This window comes from Phodopus roborovskii, unplaced genomic scaffold (genome assembly GCF_943737965.1).
Source record: "Phodopus roborovskii unplaced genomic scaffold, PHOROB, whole genome shotgun sequence".
NCBI classification, from domain to species: domain Eukaryota; kingdom Metazoa; phylum Chordata; class Mammalia; order Rodentia; family Cricetidae; genus Phodopus; species Phodopus roborovskii.
Genome location: NW_026126722.1, coordinates 177,471 through 187,762, shown reverse-complemented (window position 1 = coordinate 187,762; position 10,292 = coordinate 177,471). Strand labels below are relative to the sequence as shown.

The following is a 10,292-nucleotide window of genomic DNA, read 5'->3' as shown; positions in this document are numbered from 1 at the left end:
ACTTTAGAATGTGTTCAATATCCTTAGCTATCAGGGAAATACAAATCAAGGCAACTCTGAGATACCATCTTACTCCTGTCAGATTTGCTAAAATTTGAAACACCAATGACAACTTATGCTGGAGAAGATGTGGAAAAGGGAAGCACTCTTCCACTGCTGGTGGGAGTGCAAACATGTACAGCCATTTTGGAGATCAATGTGGCAGTTCCTCAGGAAAATAGCAATCAGTCTACCTCAAGACCCAGTAATTCTGCTCTGTTCAACTATGTTCCTAGCAGCATCATTTGTAATAGCAAGAAACTGGAAGCAATCTAGATGTCACCCAACTGAAGAATGGATAAAGAAGATGTGGCACATTTACACAACGGAATACTAGTATGTGGGGAAAAAACAATGGAATCTTGAAATTCACAGGCAAATTGATGGAACTTGAATAAACCACATGAATGAGGTGTCCAGTCACAAAAAGAAGAACATGGTATGTACTCACTCACATATGGATTTTAGACATAGAGCAAATGATCACCAGCCTATAATTCATACTCCCAAAGATATTAGGATACAAGGTCCCTCACAGGAGGGGAAAGGAACAAGATATCTGGAGCATATTGGGAGGGGGGCAGTGAGTGGAGAGGGAGCTAGGAGAAAGATAAGGGGAAGAGAGGAAAGCTAGTGGGACTAGGAAGATTGAGTCAGGGGAGGAATAGAGGAATTATAGGTTTGAAGAGAAAATTGGCTCTTGAAAAATATCCAGAGACCTACAAGGATGACCCCCAACTAACAATCTGAGCAACATTGGAAAGGTGACCATGAATGCCCTTCCATGATAATGAGATTGATGACTAATTTATCTACCATCATAGAGCCCTCATATAGTATCTGATGGAAACAGAAGCAGACACCCACAGCTATACACTGAGTCAAATTGCAATCCAGATGTAGAGAGTGAGGAGTGATAAGAAAAATGGGATACCACCAGGCTATAGAAACCCACAGAGGCAGCTAACCTGAACAAGAGGGAGCTAATGGACCCCCAAACTGATAGCTGGGAAACCACCATTGAACTGACTAAGACATCCTGAACATGGGTCTCAGTTAGAAGTTTGGACACTTGATTGCTGCAACTGTTTCTCAGCTTTTGAACACACCAGCGCCCGACCACAAGCTCTTCTTTCCAGGATGGTGATCCATGTTTATATTGCATCTTATTCTGGCTCTACAGTGATTAAGAAATAGCAGCAGGAGGTACTTGGTTTCATGGTAGCCAACAAAATAGGATTTGAAGAAAAAATAAATATTGCAGTTAATGAAGAGAATCGGAAGTGGATGAGAGAAAAGGTACCTGAAGACAGTCGACCAGGCACAGGGTACCCCCGCCACCTCAGATTTTCAATGAATCCCAGTACCATGGGGACTATGATGCCTTCTTTGAAGCCCAAGAAAATAATGCAGTTCATGCCTTCTTGGGCTTGACAGCACCACCTGGTTCAAAGGAAGTAGAAGTCCAGGAAAAACAGCAAGCTTGAATGTTATGCGTTCTTGTATCAGCATCTTGAAAAAGAGTGAATCTCCATTGCTTTTCTAAAAACCTTGGCTTCAAAAGAAATAGGCTATACTGTTGAAATAATAGATTAGTTGATGTTCTCACATGCAAACATGCATGATTAAAATGTGAACATGGTAGTGAGAAAATGAGAGATGAAGTTAAAACTTTATGTAGATATCATAGAATAGTATTGTTATCTGATGGAAGATGTCATTCTGTAAATATGTTTCTCTTATTTGTTAATGAATAAAGCACTGTTGGCCAATAGGAAAGCAAGATAGGCAGGGCTAGGAGACAAGGAAGATTTGAGGAAGTAATAAGGAGGAGTCAGCATGTAGAGACCAAAGAGAACAGAGTTCTCCGGTACGATAAGACCAAGTGGAAGTAATTAGATTAATAGAAATGGGTTAATACTTAAGACAGAGCTAGCCAGTAAGAAACAAGTACCTGGCCAACAGTATTATATCTAATACAGTGTTTCTGTGCCTTATTTGGGGCTGGTGCGGCAGCAGGACAAGACCAGCGGAGGGCAGAAAAACCTACTCCTAACAGTTATCTGCCAAGATATTTTATGTTCTGTAAGGATTTTACAAAAAAAAAAAATCTTCTTTTTTGATATTACTGTGTAGCTTAATGATATCTTCATTTCAACATCGAGGAATTAAAAGAGGAGAAAGAAAGAAACTAATTCCAAAATTGCCTCATTAATACTCACGAATATTTTCATGTGATGTTGCTGAAATGTATTTTCAAGTTATGTTTATGATGTGTTAGACATTGTAATTTCCTAAGATGAGTGGAACATTCTCATTCTCCCGTTGAAACAATGTGTATGTCCTGAACCACAAGTTTTTCTGGTTTCAAATGTAACCTTTTATTGCACATTCAGTGATCAAAATAGTTGACTTCCCACAAGAGAATCATTGAATGCATTCCACTGGCAAATTCCTTGTTTACTGATACAGTTATAACACAATTATGCTTCTAAGTTGTTTGCATCAGTAAAACTATGAAATTTTAAGTCAGGGAAAAAAGATAGCAATTAATTTTAAATTGGCCCTTCTTGCAAAGAGCTCAGGCTTTTAACTATCCATTATATAAGATCTTGATTGTCCTTGCTCAACATTTGCTTTCCTTGGGCATTTGCTAAAAGAAATCTTAGTGGCTGTCTTCTCCTGCTTTAATATAGCTGGTGATCATAAATGCCACTCTCTCTTGATAGTTTCAGTGTAGGCAGATTTTGTCAATGCATCAGTCCAAGCAGAAAGAATCATTGCCATACTTTTATTTTGCCAGAAAGTACAAGTGTCAAAGGAAAGGAACATTTGAAATATTTTGAAGATAAACATGACCCAATTCAGTTAACTAGAAGGTATTGATAATGTATCTTTCTACTATGTTACTTTATTTTTCTGAGTGCAATCACCCTTTACTTCAAATTACTGTGTAATATCTGCTGTTGTAAGACTGCACTCCTCAAAAGTTCATTATATAATGAAGCCATAGTTTTGGTTTGTTTTTGTTTTGTTTTGCTTTTTTTAATTTTATATAACCAAGTCCATTTAAATGAGAAGACATAGTTTTGTTTACTTAAAATCAAGCTTGATTTGATGCTTTAAAATAAATGTTTTTGGAAATTAACAAAAAAAGAAGTTTGGGCACTCTAAGGGACCTCAGACAGTGAAGCAAAGATGTATATGAAAGGACATTGGGAGCACATTCCCCCATGGAGGGACACTCCCTTAACCTAGAGACAGGAGGAAGGGCCTAGTCCCTACTCTAAATGACTTGACATATTTTGTTCATCCCTCTTGAGAGGCATCACCCTTTCTGTGGAGTGGGGAGGAATGGGATGGGAGGGTAGTCGGGGGGTGGGGGTGGGGAAGGGAATAGGAGGGAGGGAGGAAGAGAAGATGGGAGGGAGGGAGGGAGGGAGGGAAGATGGGAGGGAGAGAGGAAAGGAAATAGAGGGAACTGGTATCGATATGTAAAATAAGAAAAATAAATAAGTTTTAAAAAATAAATATATCAAAATGAAGACACAAAATGGAAAAAGAAGAGAGAAAATGATTGGGGTAGGATTTCACCTGGGCTGGTACCAGACTCACTTAAACGGGGGGGGGGGGGGGGGGGGTGGGAAGGGACCCAAGGGTCAGGTGAGGGCAAGCTCTGGATGGTCCCATTTGGAGGAGGAGCAGGTCCAGTATGTGCAGATCTGACTCAGAAAGTTCCAAGGAGAGGGTGGTGCGTTGGACCCTAGCTGGCCAAACACTCACTGAAGCCAAGTGGCTTAGCAAGTCCAAGGATTAGGGGAAGGTAGCCTCAGGATCCAATTTGTCTTTTCTATATTGTTTCTATTTCAGTTTTCAAGTCTTGAACTGTTTGAATTTTTCCTTCACCTGCTTGATTGTTTTTATTCTTGGCTTTCATTGCTTTCTATAATATATTTGTTGATTTCTTACTTTCAGGGGGGTTTCTTTTCCTCCTTTTCTTCCTTTTGTGTCTTCCATTTCTTTAAGTGATGTTCTCATTACATCTTTAGGACTTATATCTTCGTCTAAAAGTTAATTTAAAGGTTGTTTTCTTCTGCTTCATCTGTGTTTGGATATTCAGGACTTCCTAGTATAGAAGCCCTAGACTCTGGTGGTGTTATTTTACTCTTTATGATGTTGAATGTGTTCTTTTACTTTTGTCTACTCATCTCTTCCTCCAGTTGATTCAGATGGGACCTTTGATTCGGAAGAAATCTTTTCCTCCAATCTGTGTAGTGGGGAATGTGGCTGAAGTGGATGATCTTTTTCTCCCAGTTGGAGCAGGGCCAAACTCCAAAGGCAGGAGATGCAGTGCTGGACTGTTTGTGGTGTGAGATGACTGCCTCCAGGTCTCTGGGCTATCTATCCCATTGGGGATGGGGTCAAGGCTCCAATGGTAGCAATGCATTGACAGATGGTTTGGGGCTGTCCCCAGATCTCTGGAGATGTGGTGGGCAGGACAGGGTGCTGTGCCTAAGTCAAGGGACTCCAACAGGGGAGTGAGGGGCAGGAGAAGGCCCAGCATTCACCTCTCCTACTAGGGGATGGTTCAAGGCTCACATGGCAGCAGATGTGGCCCTGAATGGTTTGGTGCTCTCCTGAGGTCTCTCAGGGAATTGATTTTAACCAAGATAACTACATGTGTCTATCTGTAATGAGAATCATGAGTTACACATTGGGTTGTGGATTGGACATAAGCAGGCTCTGTTCTTGGAATATTTATATGGTATGACCACTGAGGGAACTTGCATTAGTAGGGCTAGCTCTGCATTGTGAAAAAGCTGTATGCAGGAAATTATTTTGGCTCTCACAGAGCAAATATTTTAAGCAGTCTGCAAACCCAGAGCTAGAGCATTAGACAAAAGAGTTTGACAGCCTTTGGGTAGTTCCATCAGGCGCAGCCATATGCTTTCTGTGCATTTAGAGGTAGGCATTGGATATAGTGGAGATGTAGTAGGAATTCATCCTGGAGAACTGATCAGGGAAATCAATTGTAGGATCTTCATCTCCACAGGTAGGCCTGAGCATGTGGTGAAGGCACTGGAACACTGGGCTGTGAGGGAACACCAGGCCAATCATGAGTTAGATAGATCTCAGTAAACACAGTGTGGAATTGAAGTGAGGAGATGGATCAAATAGGCTAGAATTTGGTGAAACTCAAGAATAATGTGTTATGAGAGTTGAATGACTAGACATAGGATTGGAATTGCAGTTTTGAGGCTAACACATGATATTCTTGGGGAATCCCCAAGACGATGTTATAGTATAGTTTGTCTATCCTGTCGTATCTACCTCGGCCAGCAAGGAAACACAACCACAACTCTCCTTCAAGCAGTTTATTCAGGAACCTTGTACATCAGCTCCTGCTTCCCCGAGTCCCAGCTAGCCTTTAAATGTGCGCTCACTGCCCAATCAGCTCATGCCACCTGGCGATCCTGGATAGGCCACAGAAGGAGGAAGCGCACCAGATCCATCAAGAACTTCCAAATAAGGCTTGTTTACAGCTAAGCTCGGACTACCTGGCATCCAGTCAGGTACCATCTTGGGGCTGTGGCTTCCTACATATCCAAATGTGGTAGGGGTCAGTTGACTATCATAAGGAAATCTGTTGTCTGATTATGCACCCAGGTCTAGGAAATGGTCTGTGGAGATCATGCAGATGTATGAGGTTCAGGGACACTCACCAGGCAAAGCAGCTATATAAGTCTGTGACCATGAGTAGGCCTGGAAACATGGAGATGGTTATGAAAACTGAGGTTCTTTGTAGCAGAAAATTTGGTGAAGCAATATGTCCAGCCAGGGGTTGGTATCAACATATGAAAGGCATTGGGCTGAACCAGTTCACATGTTACATACAGACAACATCAGTGAAGGAAATTTTGTCACCAGAGTAAAGACAGTATTGGAAGGGCACTGGGAAGAAGAGAATCTGGGTCACATCAAACAATGATTGCCTGATAGGTGTGCCTACAGAATGCACTAGGGAGTATGGGTACAGCACAAACATGCTTATTTATTATGGAGCAAGCTGGCAAAGCTTGTAAAGGAACTGTATGACCAGAGCTACTGTTGGGAGAGTTAGGATTGGAAAGGTCGGTAAGATGTACTCAAGATCACATTGGAAGTCTGATATATGATCAGATGTACGATCAGAACTCAGCACTTGCCATGTGCAGATTTTTCTGGTAGACCTGAAGAATGTCCATGAAGGATAAAAATTCTGTGTACCTAAACAGGAAAATCAAAAAGAAGCATGGTTATGCTCACAAGTATATGCATTAATATGGAGAGAGTTCATGTAGGATGTAGTCCATGAGAAGTCATTAAGGAATTCTTGTGTTGAGGTAAATAATGAAAGGCAAACCAGAGAACACAGAGAAGGAAACACAGATTGATTGGGGGTGGGTTGGTGTTCTGCAGGAACTGTGTGACAAGAGCTAAGTCTGGGGGTGAGATGATGAATACAGGATTGGTTCTGGGGTATTTAATGGACAACAATGATATACAATTTAAGCATCCAGAGCTAGGATGAGTTTATTTCTATGGCTCAGTTATGCACACTGCCTGCACTAATTAAAAAGTAAGGTGGTACTCAATTTCACTACCAAAGCAAGGCAGGTGTAGCAACACTGCTAGAAGTTGGTGTTCAACAGGCAAACTTGATTGAAATTGGGTGTGTGATAGCAAAGGCCAGTTTGGTTCTGGGGAAACTGACCAAGAATAGTAAAGGGGGACTTAGTGACCAAAACTAGGCCTGGCACAAAAAGAGATCTCTCCAGCAGAAGAGGTTCTGGGTAGATCACCTAGACAATATTTTTGCTTGAGCAATATATTTCAGGCTAAGCCATTTAACAAGGAGATAGAACAGTTGTAATTGATTTTGGCCACGGGTGTGCCCACTAGAAAAACTCTAAATATGAGTTTAACTGTCAGGCACTAAGGAAATTTAGAACAGGAGTCAATGGAGAATCCTGAGGCAAGACCAAATGCGGATATGATGGAGGAACTCTTGTTACCGGCTTGCTCACTGAGGTACTTCAATTCTTTTATAACACAGAACCATATTCTCATGTGTGGCACAACCCACTGAGCTGTGGGCACTCACTGATCAATTATTAATCAAGAGACTGTTCTATATAGATTCCTACAGGCCAAATTCCTTAAGGCATTTCTCAACTAAGATTTCCATTGTCAAGGGTAACTCTAGATTTGTCAAGTTGGCAGAAGTTAATTATACCCAGAGTCCATAGCATCCTGAAGAAAGAACTTGGTCCATGTACCATGATCCACTTTGTGTTGAATTTGAGGACAATGAAAATGAAATACTACGGAGCAAGGAAATGTATGTCAGAGATAAAGTTTCTGAAAATGGGTCCAGAAAGTCCTGCATGAAGATGTAAAGGAGAAGCCCAAGCTGCATTTGGTACCCGGGATGGAGAAGAAGCAAAAAATGTGATGTGGATCTCAAGGAAAGCTGCATGTGTGTAGCATAGAAAGCTCAAAAAAGAGACAGTATGCCCCAAATAACCAGAGATGAAGGACATTAGGCCCTTTGAATGCAAAATGACTTCCTCATGTCCTTATGTGGTAGGGAGATATGGAGCTGCTGGATTTGGGGATTATCCTCATGAGTTAAGAGTTTTGTTTATTCAGCTCTTGCCTTGATATGTCCACATTCATCCTTTCTAAAACTATAATATTTACTCTGTATCATTTTATGTTGGAAGTATGTAAATAGATTTACTACTATCCAAGTTCTCACCAGTGAAAAACTGGCCTGAGTCTCAAAAAAGACTTGGACATCTGTAAAATTTTGTGACTGTTAAAGATTATGGATAATTTTAGAGATGGCATAAATTTCTTTTTTCTCTTTGAAATGGCTTTCATACTATGGACACCAAGAATTGTAAGATTATAGCCTTGTCTCAAAGATAGTATGATGGAGGTTAATGTGATTGCCCAGTGGTATGTATGTTTTCTATCTAACATAAAGGGAAGTGGAACCCAGTGATACAGAATGGAAAATTTTAAAAAAATGGCCCTGAATGGCTATGGACACAGATTGTCACTCCTGAGACTTTTTGTTCTGTAGAGGCTACAATCAACTAGGACCCCATTCAGTTCCAGAGTTACAAACTTACCAAGTACTCCTGTAAGTCTTTAGGCATAGACATGGGAGAAATGAAAAGAAAAGTTCAAATTCATCTCTTCTGCTGGGGTGGGATAGTATTCAACCAAATAACATCTGTGACTCTAACCAGCACCCTGGCTTTTGGTGATTAGGAACTATTGTGGGGAGAAGGTACAGGGTAGTGAGCTGGGAAGAGAGGGAGAGAGAGACAGACTGGTTTGTAAGCTGCAGATACAGAGGTGGATCTGGAGAGATAAGGGTGGTGAGGAACAGGGTAATGTGAACGTCCAACAGGCCACCTGAGTCAAGGCAGAGGTCTGGCCTGAGCTATGGCCGAGTGTTCCATCTTGATCTAGGACATAGAACTGCCATTGAGGCCTCTGTTGATGACTTTGGCTCCTGTCATCACTGCGGGCTGTGCAGGGGCCTATGGTCTGAACTTACATCTGGATCCATGTTTCATCGAAGGGCCATGCAGACACACCAATATGTGTATCCTGCACAGCATCCTGGGGACATGGTGACAACTTAGCAAGGCTGCTGTCTAGGAGCATCTGTTTCCATGGTACTGCTTCTGCCAGAATTGTGTTGCTCTCCCTGGCCTATGTTACCACCAGGGTCTACGTTCATGCCACATCATGAAACCATGCTAGTGTCCAAGGGTTGTGGCACTGGTTTTGCCATGCCAATTTGAGTAAGCCAGGGCTGTCAACCAAGACAGTGATATTGTCTGAACTAGGGCTATGATCATTAGCTATGTATGCATCCATGGTCCTACTATAGCCAGGGCTAGTTGACACCCTTGGCAAATGATGCCCCCAAGAGTAAGTTCAAGACCCATGGTGCTACTGTGGACCTTGTAATCTGAGTGTACTCTGTTGTAATGTTGGCCCATGGTGTCATCCAGGCCAGTGCTGCTGCAGAGCCCAATTTTTTGGTCTGTGGCCTTACAGCACCAGGGGCTCAGTTCCTGTCTGGGGCTCTGGTTTTCATAGAGGACTATGAGGATGACCAGTCTGATCTGCTACTTCAGACTATGTCAGTGTCCTAGTACTGTGCCACACCCTAAATCATGCTGATTTGGAAGGCCTGAGCTGCCAGCTAGAGCCACGGAAACAACAAAGCACAAGCTGGTATATAGAGCCATTTCTGGGTCGATGAACCTGTAGAGGCCAGGGACAGGGGGTGATGTCCAGGTTTTCAGTTGTCACCAAGGGCCCTGAAGCTAGCAGAGGTCTAGCCAGCTAGATGTGGCCCACGTCTGGGTCCATGGTCTTACTGCAGCTGAGGTCTGGGGTGACATCCATTGCCTGTGTTAGCATGGGAGTCATAGGAACCATGATGTTTAAAGACAGCCATGCCATTCAAAAACATTTGGATGGCTTCTTCTACCATTCACTGGATAATGCAAGAGGCAAGTTGACCCTACCCTTCAGGGCAGAGCTTGCCACCACACTCAAGAAAGATGGCAGCATGCCTCACAATACATTTGCACCTCAACTGGAAAACATATTAGAGCTGAAATGTTGTTGTGGGATACAGGTGTTCTTGAGAGCAGGAGAGCAAACATATACACTCCCCCTCCCAAGTCAGCCATGGCATGGATGAGGGAAAAATACCATCACACACTCATCTATTCCTAAGTGTGGCAGGAGAGAGAGTTGGGCATGAGGTCATAAGGTGGGAGAGGTAGCCCTGAACCTCACGGGCTACAGTGAATGATAAAGTATACTCTGCTTCTTGTCTGGGCAACACACTAGAGCTCATCCTGTTGTTGGGTCTCAGGTTAGCCAGCACTGAGGGTGTGAAAGCAGAAGAGCTGACATTTGAGAGGAAAATATGTTCCCCATCTGTCCTGTGCTACCTTTGACAGTGAAAGAGCTGGCCCCAGAGTCATGAGAGTGAGAGAACTGGCTACTACTGCCCTACACCAGCTACAGCACTCAGGAGAGTGGGCACTAGACCAGCTAGAACAGATGGGAGTTGGGGCACTAAAACAGATACAGCACACAGGAGAGAGCGCCCTATGCCAGCTACAGCACACAGGAGAGTGGGCCATGCAACTCACCTGGGAAGTACACTA

The 10,292-nt window shown here is 42.7% G+C and overlaps 1 pseudogene; it reads left to right on the top strand.

Annotated features, from left to right (window-relative positions):
* The first annotated feature begins 1,179 nt into the window (after positions 1–1,179).
* LOC127214511 (SH3 domain-binding glutamic acid-rich-like protein) lies at positions 1,180–1,741 on the top strand (annotated as a pseudogene).
* Positions 1,742–10,292: the final 8,551 nt, after the last annotated feature.